We start from the raw sequence: 16,610 nt of genomic DNA on the forward strand, positions 1-16,610 counted from the left end.
TATATATTGTCCAAACAGGCTGAATGATTTTGGATCGATATAGAAAAATTGCTTTTATGAGAAAACAGCACAGTGGAAAAAGGTCAGAAGAAATTAACTTTTGCGGGGGAGGGTCCATATAGCATTACCTTCCAAAAATATTAACGGAGGATTCTTTTTGCAAAAGGTATATTTCTATGGGGGCAGCTAGGTGGCGCAGTGGATAAAGCACCGGCCCTGGATTCAGGAGGACCTTCAGACACTTTACACTTACTAGCTCTGTGACCCTGGGCAAGTAACTTAACCCTCATTGCCTCACCAAAAAAAAAAATATATATATATATATATATATATATATATATTTCTAAACGAAGAATTGTTAACCAAGCAAGATGATACTTCTTGCACCCAAGAAACAATTAAAGAATGAGAGACCTGTTAACACTTTTGTCCTACATGTCCCAGCTCCATTAGGATCATTTTGGACTCATCTGCAATCGTTTATGCTTTACTGGCTTGGCTCTCCCTCAACCTACAAACAAGCAAAATCCAATCCCCGTGCCCCCCCCCCCAAACCAATAACTTCTAGGCATCCTGCCATTCCCTCAAGCTATCACCTGTTCCCTTCTCCCCTTCATGGCCAAACTTCTAGAAAAGAGTAGTTTCCACATAGCCTACCAACATGCACAGGTCCCTATCTTTTCTCCCTACCCAAACCCTCAAAATGCTTCCCTTCACCCCCTTACTTACTTACTGCCTTTTTTCAATGATACAACATACGTTTTTAGATAGTTCAAAGGATCATGAGACCTGAAGTCATCTGGTCCAACTGACTTACTTTATGGATGGAGAAACTGTGGCCCAGAGAAGTTAGGAGGATTGCTTATGGTCATATAAGCAGTAAGTAGCAAATCTGGAATTTGAAGTCCAAATGCAGCACACTTGCCACTGTATCAGGTTGTCAGGTAAGAGAATATACATATTGCAAAGCAGGGAATATTATTGTTAGAATTGTCAGCAGTACTAAAACTCCAAATGAGCTGAGGTATGCAAGGAAAACTAAGGCAGGGGAAAGGATTATTGTTTGTTTGAAACTATAGTGGGCAAAAGAGAAGATGAAAGCAGGAATAGAAGCTGTGCTTGAGATAAATAGGATGAAGATAGCTAGCAAAAAAGACAATGTAGGGCTCAAAAAGTTTTTTTTTTTACTGCTGTCCTCTTTGGACAATAAATGTCAGAACAGAAATGGCTAACACAGAGTTGACCACGACACGAAATAAGGAGAGAGTAAAAGCATCTAGTTGCTATTTATTGATGAATTCAAGTCATCTGGCCCTGATAAAGGACTTTCTTTTCCTAACTTTCAGTTTCTTCATCTAACCTTCCCATCTTCTTTGCTAGCTCTTCATCCATATAGATGTCTTTAAAAGTTCTGTATTCAAGCCTCCTCTCTGGCTACACTTTCTTTTGATCACTTCATCCATGGGCTCACCTTTTACCTCTACGCAAATGACTTTCAAATCTTATTTCCATCTCCAACTCCACCAGTTCCACATCCCTGATGGTTGGCTGGATATCTACACTTACATGGTCCACCAGCATCTCAAATTCAAGTCCAGAACAACTCTTTATCTTGCCCCTAAAACCTGCTCCTCCCATTTCTCTGTTTCTGTGGATAATATTGCCATCTTCATGGTCACTGAGACTTAAAACCCTGGGGTCGTCCTTTTAGTTTCTCCTTCTCCAATCAGGTGTCAAATCTATCCATTCTACTTCTTCATTCTCTCTTATGTCAAAAAACGTACCCATCTTTACACTTTCTCCCCTATATCCAATCTGTTGTCAAGTCTCATTAATTCTACCTTAGTGACATCTCTCATATATGCCCCCTTCTCGCTGAGACTGCCAGCACCCTGTTACAGACTCCCCTCCCCCGCCCCCATCACTTCATGCCTAGTCTACTACAATCATCTGCTGATTGGTCTCCTGGCTTCTGCCATTCATTTTTTTTTTTTTTTTGCAGGCAATGGGGGTTAAGTGACTTGCCCAGGGTCACACAGCTAGTAAGTGTCAAGTGTCTGAGGCTGGATTTGAACTCAGGTCCTCCTGAATCCAGGGCCGGTGCTTTAACCACTGCGCCATCTAGCTGCCCTTCTGCCATTCATTTTTGATGGCTATCATCCCCCATGCCTGGAATACTCTCCATCTTTATCTCCTCTTGGTTTCCCTTGCTTCCTTCAAGTCTCAGCTACATCCTCACCTTCTGTAAGAAGCCTTTCCTGATCCTGCCCTCCTCCTGAAATTGTTTCTAATTAATACTGTATATGGCTTATTTGTACATGTTGTCTCCCCCCATTACAATGGGAGCTTCTTGAGGGTAGGGACTTTGGGGCATTCTTTGTCTCCCCAGTACAGTGCCAGGCACCCAGTCAGTGCTTAATAAACATTTATTGATGATGCCAAAGTACAAATAGGATAATCCTCTCCATCCCAATATCAATCTCTTGGAACTCCTAGTTCTTTTCAAGCCTTAGCTCAAGCATCACCTTCTCCAAGAGGCTTGATCTCCTCAGCTGTCATCGCCTCTCAAAGCCATGTCATGTTTAGTTTGTATATGTCCCATATTTACTTATCTATGAACATATGAAGTGATACAATAGACTTCCAGTCTTAGAGTCTTGCTATTAGTATGACCTTGGGCAAGTCACTAAGCCTCCTTAAGCCTTCAATTTCCTTGCCTATAAAATGAAGGGGGGGGCAGCTAGGTGGCGCAGTAGATAGAGCACTGGCCCTGGATTCAGGAGGACCTGAGTTCAAATCCAGCCTCAGACACTTGACACTTACTAGCTGTGTGACCCTAGGCAAGTCACTTAACCCCACTTGCCTCACCAAAAAAAAAAAAAAAGATTAAAATGAAGGGGTTCTACTAAGTAAGCTTTCTGGTCCTTTCCAATTCTTTATTTTCAGCCAGATGTTTCATTCATTAAGCATCACATATGCTCCAGAACCTGGCACAAATTATTTGAACCAGAAGTATAATTTCATGGGTATTCCAGGTGAGGAAATTCCTTTACCAAATACAAGTCAAGGGCCGTTCTGCTACATGTAAGTCTGAGAGTATTATTATTACCTAGCATGCTCTTAATAGCATGTCTGTAATAAATAATTATTGTTGTTGTTCAGTTATTTCAGTCATAATTACCTCTTCATGACTCCATTTTGGGGTTTTCTTGGCAAAGATCCTAGAATGGCTTGCCATTTCCTTTTCCATCTCATTTTACAGACAAGGAAGCTGAAGCAAATAGGGTTATGTGACTTGCCCAGGGTCATACAGTTTGTGAGGGTCTGAGGCTGGATTTGAACTGAGGTCTTCCCAACTCCAGGCTCAATGCTCTATCCATTATGCCAACCAGCTGCCCAATAAATAATAACTATCCAATAAATGATTACTGCTTGGTAAATGAGGAAATTTTGAAATAATGATTCCCATAACAGTATTCATAGTATTATTACTTAAAGAATGCTTCTCAGGGAGGGTGAGTTTCAAGGCAGGTCAGTTTTGGAGACAGGGATTATTGAAGTAAGGCCAGGAGAGCACTTGCTGGGACAAGAAATTCTATGTAAAAAGGCAGGAACGAATAAGTCATGTGCAAGAGTCAGCAGGGAGAGCTGTGTGGATGGAACTGTGTCCATGACTAGCAGCATCAAGGAATTAAGCTAAGTAAACATGACACAGTGAGGCTACAATTGGCAAGACTAAAGTTTTATACAACAGGCAACCAGTGTAGGTACCTGAATTAAGAAATGATATAAGGGGGCAGCTAGGTGGTACAGTGGATAGAGCACCAGCCCTGGAGTCAGGAGTACCTGAGTTCAAATCCAGCCTCAGACACTTAACACTTACTAGCTGTGTGACCCTGGGCAAGTCACTTAACCCTTATTGTCCTGCAAAAAAATAAAAATTAAAAAAAAAAGAAAGAAATGATATGACTAAAGAAACACAGTTCTAGGGGGTTGGGTAGAGCAGGCTTAGAAGGGGCAAGGAACGGTGATGCCTCTGATAGAGATGGCGAAGCCAGGAAGAGAGCTGTAGAGGAAGATGAGAAAAATGGACTTTCAGCATAAGCAGGACCATTTGGAGGGGGCCCTTAAGGTCTTGAGCACATTATGTATACTACCACACCGCTACCATTTCTATGTACAGATAAAATCAAGTTGTTGAGGTACAGTAGACAGAATTGGGTTCATGTTGGCTTCTGATATGTAATGGCCAGATCACCATGGATAACCTTTTTTAATCCCTCAATGCCCCCAAGTAACTTGCTAAGACTAAGTTGTAGACAAGTAGCATCGTCATTTGGATGCTGAAACGTTCCTACCCAATGATGTCACATAATAAAATGTACAAAAAAAGCTTCAGCTAGATTTTGACTTCACTTAGGGCCAACCACACCCTACCCAACCACAGTTCTGCTCAGACACTCATTATTATTATTATTATTATTATTATTATTATTATTTTGCAGGGCAGTGAGGGTTAAGTGACTTGCCCAGGGCCACACAACTAGTTAAGTGTCATGTGTCTGAGACCGGATTTGAACTCAGGTCGTCCTGAATCCAGGGCCAGTGCTTCATCCACTGCACCACCTAGCTGCCCCTAGACACTCATTCTTTTCTTTTATATGCCTAATGAACATATTCTAACAAGTGAATTACTGAAGAAAAATCTTTGAATGGCATGCCCCCCAAAAGAGAGAAAGCCAGCTTCTTCCATGAATAATGTCCAAGGTGACATTTTCAAACTTTGATTATTCTTTGCATTACATTTAATAATTAAGCGATATGATTTATTCCATTGCTATTCACTTCTATATATTTGATGTACCTAAGAATGACATTCAACTACAATATCTTAGATATACAACTTATTTTGCTCTCTATAATTTAGCCTTCCTTCCCAGATATTCAGGGATCCAAAAGCCAATGTTAAATTTCAACATTGGTTATTACTGTTTTAAAAACTTCTTTATTAATTTTAAGACTTCAAGGGTGCACTACATGACCTCAGACATGTAAATGATGTCTGACTTTCTCATATCTAAATATAAACTTTTCCCTTTTGTCCAATTCGATTAAGCAAACATTTATTGAGTAAGTATTGTTTGCAGAACATAGTTCTAGGTACTAGAGGAGATACAAAGTTTAAATAAGAGGATAAGACAGAAAATAACTGATACACAATAATATATTTCAGATGCAATAGAGAGGCACCAAACAATTGAGTGTGAGGTTCAATGATGATAATAACAGCTAAAGCAATCCAGAGGAAGTATCTGAGAAGCCTTTAGAGAGCAAGAAGCATTTCAGTTGGGCTGTAAGGAGCAGGAATTCAACCAGAATAGTGAAGGAGGACCTTCCAGGCACAGACAACATCATAAGCAAAAGCACAGAGGTGGGAATGTGCACGGTTTGTACTATGTACTATTCATTTTTTAAAAATGAAGTAAAAAAATTAAGCCAGCATTCTGTGGTTCAAAAGTCCACTTAATCTTTTGTTATCACCCTTCTAGACTGGAAAAGGGCAGATTTAGTTTTTGTGTAATAAATTTTGTATGTTGTGTACTTAAATATAATTACCCTGCAAAGGCAAAGTTCCCGCCATACCAAAATGATAAGTATTTATCAAGTATCTATCATAATATATGTTGTTGTTTAATCATTTTTCACTCATGTCTGACTCTTCGTGACCCCATGGGGTTTTCTTGGCAAAGATACTGGAGTGGTATGTCATTTCCTTCTCCAGCTCATTTTATAGATGAGGAAAATGAGGCAAAGAGAATTAAGTGACTTGCCCAAGGTCACACAGGTAGTTAGTGGGAGAGGACAGATTTGAACTCAGAAAGAAGAGTCCTCCTGATTTCAGGCCAAATATTCTATCTATTCTACCCACTGTGCCACCTAACTGCCCCATTAAACATGTGTTATGGATTGAAATAATCAGAGAAATGGTAAAAGACCAGCTTAAGCAAAGTTTTTTGAATCACTGTCCATTCTCCAAGAGACACTACATGTTTTTCTTCATAGATTTCCTTATAAAAGGATAAGAAATCAATCAACAAACCTTTAATAAGTGACAATTAGCTAGTCAATGAGGATACAAATACAAAAGGGAAACAGTCACCGTCTTCAAGGAGCTTGCCTTGTAAAGAAGCATTTACTTAATTATTGCCTTATGATCCTTAATAACAGAAAAGGGAGAGAAAGCAGAAGTACTCAACTCTCATTCTGCTTAATTTCTTTTTTCTTTCTTTCTTTCTTTTTTTTTTATGCAGGGCAATAGGGTTAAGTGACTTGCTCAGGGTCACACAGCTAGTAAGTGTCAAGTGTTTGAGGCTGGATTTGAACTCAGGTCCTTCTGAATCCAGGGCTGGTGCTTTATCCACTGTGTCACCTAGCCGCTCCCAAATTCTGCTTCATTTCTGCCAAGGAAAATGATGATTTAAAAAAATCTGGGAATTAAAACCTAAAATAAATGCAGCATCACTAAGATGGCACCTAGCTCCTCTCAGTGAATTCAAGTTATCAGATTTGGACCACAAAAGCCAGAGTTCTAAAAGAACTGAACAGCGGCTGAGCTTTTGGCAAAACTGTGGGGAAGGAGAAGTAGCAAGCCTAGAGAGAAGTAATCCTATACACATTTTTCAAAACAAGGGAAGAGAGTAAAGACTAAAAACCAAAGTCTACTAAGCTTCACTTCAATTCCTGATGCGAGAGCCAAATGAGCCAAGGTAAAGGAAGTGCTTTGCAAATCTTAAAGCACTAGATAAAGCTGTATCCCTCCTTCTCCTACCATCACCACCACTACCAAAGTTCTAGAATGTGTTACTAAAGGATTAATTATTCAACATATTAAAAAGGAAATGGTAATCAAAAGGAGCTAGGTTAGGATCATCAAAAACTGGTAAGGACTAGGGCAGCTAGGTGGTGCAGTGGATAAAGCACCGGCCCTGGCTTCTAGAGGACCTGAATTCAAATCCTGCCTCAGACACTTGACACTATCTGTATGACCCTAGGCAAGTCACTCATTGCCCCGCAAAACAAACAAACAAACAAAAAACAACTGGTAAGGACAGACTGACTTCATTTTCTTTTGGAAGAGGGTTACTGAAATAGTACGTAATTGAAATATACATTAGAGTAAACCTGGATGTTAGCTAAGCATCTAAAAGCAGGTCTCTTACCATTGTAAATAACATGTGGGCTTGGTGATACAGTGAGATGTATTCAGAACTATTTTAATTACTAAAGAGTAGTGATTAATAGGACAAAGTCAACTTTTAGGGAAGCCTCTTAATAGAATGCCCCAGGGATCTATCTCCCTTTGACCCTGAGTTGCTCAACATTTTCATTGATGACTTATATGAAGGCATACATATCAAATTTTTAGATGTCCTAGATCTGGGAAGGAGAGTTAATAAGATGGATTACAGAGAACCAAAAAAAGATCTCCGTAAGATTGAATGATGGGCTGACTATAATAAGTTTTCAATTTAAAAGGTATAAAGGTAAAATCCTGCAATTGGACATAAGGAATTAACTAGAATAGCACATTATTTCTCATTACATGTTCTATCTTTTAATCAAACAGGTCTACTTGCTGTAGATGCGTGATATTCTATATTCTACCCCTCTTTCTTTGATGATACCCACCATGCCTAGAATGTTTTTTCTTTCTTCACCTCTGGTTACTGGAATCCTTAGATTCCTTGCCCCTAAACTGTCAGTGTTCTTATTTTATTGTGTGTATATATTATTTTCCCCAGTAAAACATAATCTTCTTGAATTTAGGTTGTGCTTCATTTTCTATTTTTATCCCCAAAGCCAAAAATAATACCTAAGACAATTTTGATGCTTAATAATTCTTCTTGTTATTCCCTCAACATTTCATATCCCAGTTCCACACATTTTCACTGGCTGTCCACCATGCTTGGAATCCTCTTTCTCCTCATTGCTTGCCTCATGGCTTCCCTGGATTCCTTCAAGCCTCAGCTAAAACCTTACTGCCTATATGTTCCCTTTTATGCCTTCCTTCTGAGCTTATGTCCAATTTATATTGCCTATACTTAAATGTATGCAATTGTTTTGTGACCTCCTTGAGTTATGGACTGTTTTTGTCTTTCTTCATATATCCAGGTCTTAGAACAATACTTGACATACATAAATGCTTGTCTCAAATTTAATTAACTACCCAAAAAATGGTATGGGTCAAGTCTATTGGATATTTTCAAATGAGTGTTGGAACTTTAACTCAATACTTCCAAAGCAGAGCTCATTATATTTTCCCCAAACCTTCTTTGATTCTTAACTTCCCTATTCCTGTTGAGGGCACTACTATATTCCCCATCACCCAGGCTCACAAGTTTGACTTTATCTGTGATTCTTCCCTCTCCTCCATTATGCCATATCTAATTAGTTTTTATATCCTGTCAATTTTACCTCCACAATGCTTCTTGCATGCATCCCTTTTTCCCTCCAATTATTTCTTGGTTTAGACCCTTGTTGTGTCTAGCCTGGACTCCTGCAATAGCCTCTGAATTTGTTTCCCTGCTTTAAATCTCCCTCTCCAATTCTATGTTCCACAAAGCTGACGAACTGCTATTCCTAAACACAGGTCTGTCTATGTACCACTCCCCTTTTCAAATGGTTCCCAGCTACCTCTAGGATTAAATACAAGTTCCTACACATGTAAAATCCCTCACAGTTGAGATCCGGCCTTTTTCAGTTCATTATCTCCTTTATACACTCCACATTCCAGCCAAACTGGCTTACTTACTGTTCCCTGTACATGACAATTCATTTCCTCCCTCCATCCTATTTGAACAAGCAGTCCCTCTAGTTCTCACAAAAAATCCTGCCTTCCTTAAAGACATAGTTCAACTATACCCTCCTTTACAATCCCTATTCTGATCCCCACTTGCTAGTGTCCTTGTTATTCCTACCCTCCACCTGTCAAAAATGTGATTGTACTTTCTTTGGGCATATTTTTAAATTTCTTTAACTTTGTTCATGTTATTTCCCCTCAAGAGGACACAAAGCTTCTTGTAGACAGGGTTTTGTGTTTCAATCTTTGTATCCCAAATACTTAGCACAGTGCCTGACATGTAATAAATGCTTATGGGGGGCAGCACCAGCCCTGGAGTCAGGAGGACCTGAGTTCAAATCCGGCCTCAGACACTTGACACTAGCTGTGTGACCCTGGGCAAGTCACTTAACTAAGCCTCATTGCCCCACCAAAAAAAAAAAAAAAGTAGACTGGCCTACATCAGGAGGTAAAAGATGTGCTTCCCTCCTGGGAGGTCTTCAAGCAGAGGCTGGATAACTAACTGCTTCTCTGAAATCACATAAAGTAGATTCCCTTTCATGTTTGGTTTGCACTATGATTGTCTTTGAGCTTCTTTAAGCTCTAACATGTGATTCTGTAATTTTATTCATGAGAAAACAATTAAGGCACATGACACAAATACAGAACATTACGATTTATTTTTTATTACCCTATCAGAATTAGTGTTGTGATTTCTTTTTCAAAGAGACTAAAGGATGCTATTCAATGCATTTTTTTAAATTTACATGTGAAAGTGAATATGGTTAAATATTGCAATAGACAGTAAAGACTTTAGGTTTTTTTTTTTTTAGGTCAATGAGGGTTAAGTGACTTGCCCAGGGTCAATCAGCTAGTAAATGTCAAGCAGCTGAATCTGAATTTGAACTCAGGTCCTCCTGACTCCAGGGCCAGTGCTTTATCCACTGCGCCACCTAGCTGCCCCCAAGACTTTAGGTTCTACTGGAGAGGGCACAGAAAAGATGAGATTAATTGGTGAGACTTAGCACTAAGAAGCTGAAGAACACTTGAGATAGTCACAAAAGGTGGAAATTAGGTGAGACCACTAAAAGATGAATATTATAAAGATATGAACAATTTACATAAAGAGAAGGAGGCAAATTACTTAAGATCATAACAAATTACCTTCAAATACATTAAGCAAAGGAGGCAGGTCATAGCACATTTTGCTCTCTTGGCACATGGGAATGAAAAGTTTGCCGACAAGAAAAAAAATACCTGCTTTTCTATCTCTTTCAATATTTTTGATAAAGATATGTTCAGCTGACTAAAGCAATTATCAATGTGGTTGAAGAACAGATCAGAATTTTTTTAACCAAAGAATAAAACATAAAAATATAGTTAATCAGTCCAATAAGCAGTGCATTGACAGTAAAGAGGTCTTAGAACATATGAACTAGAGTTGCTGTTCCCTTCATTTTAGCCTTATTTTCGGAGGCCAGGACAAATTCCTACAGATTAGTAGTGCAGGGGAGGGGGAGAAGTTGGGGGGTGGGGAAGGAGAGCCAGAACACTAGGTTCTGGTCCTGGCTCTACCATTAATTAGCTACGTGCCTTAGGCAAGTTGCTTAATTTCTACAAAAAGGTTGATTAAGTCTTCAACAGCACTGCCAACCAGAGCTCTTAGTTCTATTGTATCACTCAGATAGAATTTATTTAAATTATATTTTGGAATTAGGTTGTTAGATATTAAATATACTTGTGGGGGAACACATTTGGATAACTGTCAAAGAACTAAAAAGATTATTCATAAGACTGTTTTGGCAATCTGATCGTCATCCCCATGAGGAACAGAGGGAAGCGATCATTCAACAAGCCCAGCACAGACAGACACACAGACAGACACACAGAGATACACACACACACACACACACACACACACACAGAGAAAGAGAATGACAGACGCAGCTTTGACTGGGCATCTGCCAATAAATTGTTAACAGTAAGAAAAATGAATTTCCTGCAGCCCTTTTATTGAAGAGCAAGGGTCCTCCAATCTCTCATTCTTATTTAAGTTATGCTATAGAGATTTAAACTATTAATATAAGCCAACAGTATGATGTGGCTGCTAAATACGTACTATATTAGACAAAATTAATAGAAGTGTAGCATCAAAATCAAGGGAGATAATAGCCTCACTTCTTTCTGAGCGGCTCAGACCACACTGGGAGTACTGTTACAAGACTCAAAAAGGTCTCTTTAAAACACACACACACACACACACACACACACACACACACACACACTTGGGGCAGCTGGGTAGCACAGTAGATAAAGCACTGGCCCTGGATTCAAGAGGACCTGAGTTCAAATTTGACCTCAGACAATTGACACTTTCTAGCTGTGTGACCCTGGGCAAGTCACTTAACCCTTATTGCCCCACAAACAAAACACACACACACACACACACACACACACACACACAGAAAGCATTTCTGATTGGAATGTGTACAAAAGAGAGTAACTAGGATAAACTAGATGCCCTCAGAGGCTCACTCTAACTGTAAACTTTTGGTAAGAGGTCTGGAAACATTAAATATAGCGTGGTTGAAATAAATGAAGATGTTTAACCTAGAAAGGAAACTATTGGGGATTGGGTGGTGAATGGAGCATTGGGGAGGGTCAATAGATGCTTTAAAATAGGTGAAGGCCTATCATATGGAAAAGACATTACACTTTTATTGTAGTGCCCAAGAGAGCAATAATAGCACTATAACAGATGTTGGCTTTATGTAAGGAAGAATTTTTAGATAATTAGAACTGCCCAAGAATAGAACTGTCTGCTTTGTGAGGTGGGGAGCTCTTTTGTCACTCTATATGCCTGCACAGATGCTTTATGACCACCTGGTAGGGATAGTGTAGAGGGGTTTTCCTGCATCAAATCAATCAGTAAGTCAATTATCATTTATTAAACACATACTATATGCCAGGCATTGTGCTAAGCCTTGGGGATACAAAGGAAAAGCAAGACAGTGCCTGCTCTTGAGGAGCTCACAATCTAACAGCAAGAGACAATACATAAAAATAAGCTAAAAGGGGGAGTGGGACCCAAGGGGCTTGATTAAGTCTAGGAGTACAGTCAGGTGGAAAATGAAGAGATAACCTGGGTGCCTTCCTTAAGTGAAGAGTCTGAGAGAAACTCTCCACTGTCCATCCCCCTTCCTCTCCAATGAGAGAGACGAAGGAGCCACAGGGAGAGGGTATTGAGGAGGTGGGAGCTGTGATCAGCTGACCTCTAAGGTGCCTTCAGTTAAAAAACTCTGTTGTCACAAAGTTTAGATCCTTTTCTCTGCCCCTGTGAAACAAGGGAGAGATGTGCTGCTTCACGGGATGGTAGTAGGAGAGAGAGAGAGAGAGAGACAGAGACAGAGAGAGACGAGAGAGAGACAGAGAGACAGAGAGAGAGAGAGACAGACAGACAGAGAGAGAGAGACAGAGACAGAGACAGAGACAGAGAGACACAGAGAGAGAGACAGAAACAGAGAAAGAGAAAGACAGAGAGACAGAGACCCAAAGACATACAATGGCAACAGAAAAGTGTGAGCAAACCTGGGGTGAGAAGACATGAGGCAGGGTAACTAGCAACTACATGGCAAATGCAGATGGCACCATTAGTTCTGTAGCTTCAAGGCGAGAGGGGAGGTTGGAGGGCACCTGACAGATTCAGTGGCAGAGGTCAGTAAAGACATCTGTTTGTGTTGTTGCTGGCCTTTCATTAATGACTAAGTTTTACTTACAGTAAGCAGTTAAGCTCATTTTGATAAAATAAAATTTAAAAAATAGCTTCTTAATAGGAAAAGATAGGGGGCTCCACTATTAAGATTCTCTAAATCACTGAGGATCATTCATTCAATAAATACTTGCTCAAAATGTTGTTGGTTAAGCCTTAGTAGAGATGTGGGTTCAAATCCCACCCCTGACATTTACTAGCTATGTGAACTTAAGCAATTCATTAAAGTCCCTGAGTCTCATATTCCTTATCTATACCACTATTATAATACCTGTAATAACATCTCCCAGGGTTGCTGTGAGGATCAGATGAACTAGCTAAAGACCCTTTGCTTACTTCATAATATCCAGGTCTGGAGGAGGAGTTAACTCCATTCCTTACATACCAACCTTGGATGGACTGACCTAGAGGCAAAGGAAAGGGTCTGTAGTACTAGAATGGATGGAAATCTGACTTCTCCAGCTAGGTTCTGCTTCTAACCAGCTGTGGAACTGGGGACAGGTACATTTAGAGAATGTTAAGAACTAGAATTGAGCTCATCCTCATCTTTCAGACAAGATAAGAGCAAGAAAACCAAGGTTAACCAAGCAAAGCAAGGTTAAGTGACTTGCCTCAAATTCCATAGCTAGCTGGCAAGAGACCTCAGACATGGAAAGAGATCCTGTTGTTCTCCAGTGTGCCATGAAATAAAGGGGGTGGGAGAGCTAGATTAAGTTACCGTTAAAGGCCCTCAGAGATCTAAAATTCATTGATTCATAGGGTTAAGACACCCCCCATCCCAGCATTTTGTGTGGTAGGACACAGGAGTGGTGGCAGGTGGCACTAGCTAACCATCATTCCTAGCAGGACTTTGTAGGCCAATTTTAATTTGACCACCTTGATTCCCAGGCAGAGAGGAAGAGATTGTGGCTTAATCACCAACAGGCAAAGCAAATGGTAATTCAATGGAGGTAACAGAACCACTGCCAAGTCTTTTCCATGGAGAATAGATTATCGACTGTCCTTTTTCCCATGCCAGGCTAGGGAGACAAAGACTCACAGCACAGGGAAAAAGAATAAATAAAAATGTTTTCTCTTGATGGCCATAAACCAGGTTTTGACTCCCACCTTGTCTTCATTTTCTGTCCCAAAGACACAAAGATAGCTCCCCTGTGACACTTGCTCGGGGGTATTTTCCCATCTCACCTGGGAATGTGTTGGTGATCCTGAGAGAACTGAGAGGGTTTCAGGTTGTATGCTTTCTGCTTAAATACTTACAGATAATGCTGCAGTTGCCCCAACAACCAGAGGTCCTAGTGGAGGTGTGTCTATAGTTCAAATCCAGTCTCAGCATGGCCAGCTTCAGCACTCTGGATCCTGGTAGAAGAAGAGTCCCTGGAGGATAGGATGGTGAGTGATCACCATTCCATCTCCTTGCAAAGACAGCGGCTGCAACAAGAGAGGGAGTATTTTGAAATTAAGGACACTGCAGTTGCTGCAACTGGATGTGGCCTAATATCACAAAAGGAAGGAAAGAAACCTGCAGCTGTAAACAAGGGCATATTACAGGGGCAAAAGGTACTGGTTAGTTTATTACAGATCATCAGGTTTTGGAGGACTGATTAATCAGTAAAGTTTCTTAAAGTTTACAGATCTGGTACAAGGTAAAATATGCCTAGATCAAATTTAGTTTATTGTCTAATGTTGATAAACCCTACAGTAGATAGATAGATAAAAATAATTTTAAAAAAAGATAAACCCTGCACCAAATAGTAGGTTTCAGTACTGAAAATTACCAGTTCATATAAAGTTAAAGCACATATTTAATTTTTTTTTGGTATTCTTATTTTTTTCCCCATACTAATGTTAAAAAATACTAAAAAGTCAGAGGAAGAGAAGTAATTTGATGAATTCACATTAGAGAACCACATTTCATCAAGAACTGGGGTTCCCTGAGATTAATTATAAAAAATTTTCTTCCCCCAAACGTAGAAGGTATTTGTCACTAATAGTTGCTAAAAATACATGGAACTCAAGGATTAAAGATTTGTGAGTCACTATTAAAGAATTTTCCAGCTCTTGAGTCTATTATCTGTTACCCGGTTCTGGTGGATTATTACTAATTTCAGTACCTAAGTTTGATGATCCATATTATTATTTCATTTGACCTACCAGAGAAAAATTACATACTATGTTAATTTTCATGCTGTGAGTAAAGGAAAAATTTTATGGACTTCTTTTCCATGGCTGAAATGGAATGTTTAGTTATATGATTAATGTGAATTTTCAGTTTTAAGAAGGATTTAAAAGTGGCCATTTCAGTATTTATTGGAACTTTTGTTTTATGGATTCTTTAGAAATAATGATCCTCATGCAGAATGAGTCATATATTTTTGGCTGTCAGCAATATGGAAATTTGTTTTGCTCAACTCTGCATTTTGGTTACAAGGATTTTATTTGAAAGAGAGGGTGAGGGGGGCAGCTAGGTGGCGCAGTGGATAAAGCATCGGCCCTGGATTCAGGAGTACCTGAGTTCAAATCCGACCTCAGACACTTGACACTTAACTAGCTGTGTGACTCTGGGCAAGACACTTAACCCCCATTGCCCCGCAAAAAAAAAAAAAAGAAAGAGAGGGTGAAAAAGGAAAAAATGCTTGGTAAATGAAAATAAATTTTAAAAATTATTTTAAAAATTAAAATGAGAAATGAATCTTTTCTTTCAGAATCAAGTTACTTTTGTTTGCTGTGCATTTAGGTTAAATTTAACTAATCCATGTATCATAAAATATAGGGCTCTATTCCAAGGCTTTTACTTTTTAACAACTTTGGGATTCCACAATCACAGACACAAAATTCCATACATGGAATCCTCTTGAGCACAAAAATCCCCAAACAAGAAGGGTTTCTGTTGTCATGTATAAAACTTTTATTAATATATTTTGCTGTTTACAAAAGTATATATTTAGAAAGGCCAAAGGGATTTTATATGTATTTTAATATCTAAGTTATCATTTTGCTTCATTAATGTACATAAGATTTTATAGCTTTGCTATTTATTAACTTTATTTCATACTTAATACCAATCCTTTTACATTCTATTCATTCAATAAACACTTATTCAGTACCTACTATGTGCCAGGTATTGTGATGAGAGATGGGTATACAAAAAGAGGCAAAAGACAGTATCTCCCCTCGAGGAGCTTAAAATGTAATGGGGAAGGCAACATGCAAACAAATATTTACAAAGCAAGCTACTATATAGGATAAGTAGGAAAAAATTAGGAGAGATAAGAAGCCACTGGAATTAAGAGGGGTTGAGGAAGGATTCCTGGAAAAGATGAGATTTTAGTGGGGACTTAAAGGAAGCCAGAGAGGTCAGTAGGTAGAGTTGAAGAAGGAGAGCATTTTAGGCATGAGGGGTAGTAAGAGAAAAAGCCTAAAGCAGAGAAATGGAGTGTCTTGTTCTTGGAACAGCCAGGAGCCCAGTGTCACTAGATGGAAGAGTACATTCAGGGAGTAAGCTGTGAAAAGACTAGAAACATAGGAGGGGGGTGGGTTTTAAAGGGCGTTGAATACCAAAAAGAGCATTTTGTATTTGCTCCTGGTGGCAATAGGGAGCCACTGGAGTTTTCACATGGAAGGTAACCCAGAAAAAAACTTTATGGTCACTTTTACTGGTGTGTACTCCCTTCAAAATATTATTTAAAATTTTCTAATTCCTTCAGCTTTTACTCTATTCATGTCTTATCACATCATGGATTACCAAAGCCTTCTGATTTATCTTCCTGCTTACAATTTCTCCCAACTCCAATCCATCCTTTTATTACAGCCCCCAGATTAATCTTTTGCAAATATCACTCTCATTACATCACTACCCCATTAACTTTAGTCAACAAGTCAATAAGCATTTCTTAAGTTTCTAATATATGCCAGGCATTGTGCTAAGCACTGGAAAAAATATTTATTATATAGGAACCTGTAATTGTTGTTTCTTGCTTATTTGATCAAGTCCAAACCTCTCCC

At 39.2% G+C, this 16,610-nt stretch overlaps 1 protein-coding gene across 1 annotated transcript in view; it reads right to left on the bottom strand.

Moving 5' to 3' along the window:
• Positions 1–16,610, bottom strand: part of PCGF5 (polycomb group ring finger 5) — a 144,866-nt gene that overhangs the window by 77,284 nt on the left and 50,972 nt on the right. Inside the window, 1 exon segment of the mRNA XM_043982959.1 lies at positions 13,866–14,036. The gene's annotated coding sequence lies outside the window, so the exon portion shown is untranslated.

Source organism: Dromiciops gliroides, chromosome 2, assembly GCF_019393635.1.
Source record: "Dromiciops gliroides isolate mDroGli1 chromosome 2, mDroGli1.pri, whole genome shotgun sequence".
NCBI classification, from domain to species: domain Eukaryota; kingdom Metazoa; phylum Chordata; class Mammalia; order Microbiotheria; family Microbiotheriidae; genus Dromiciops; species Dromiciops gliroides.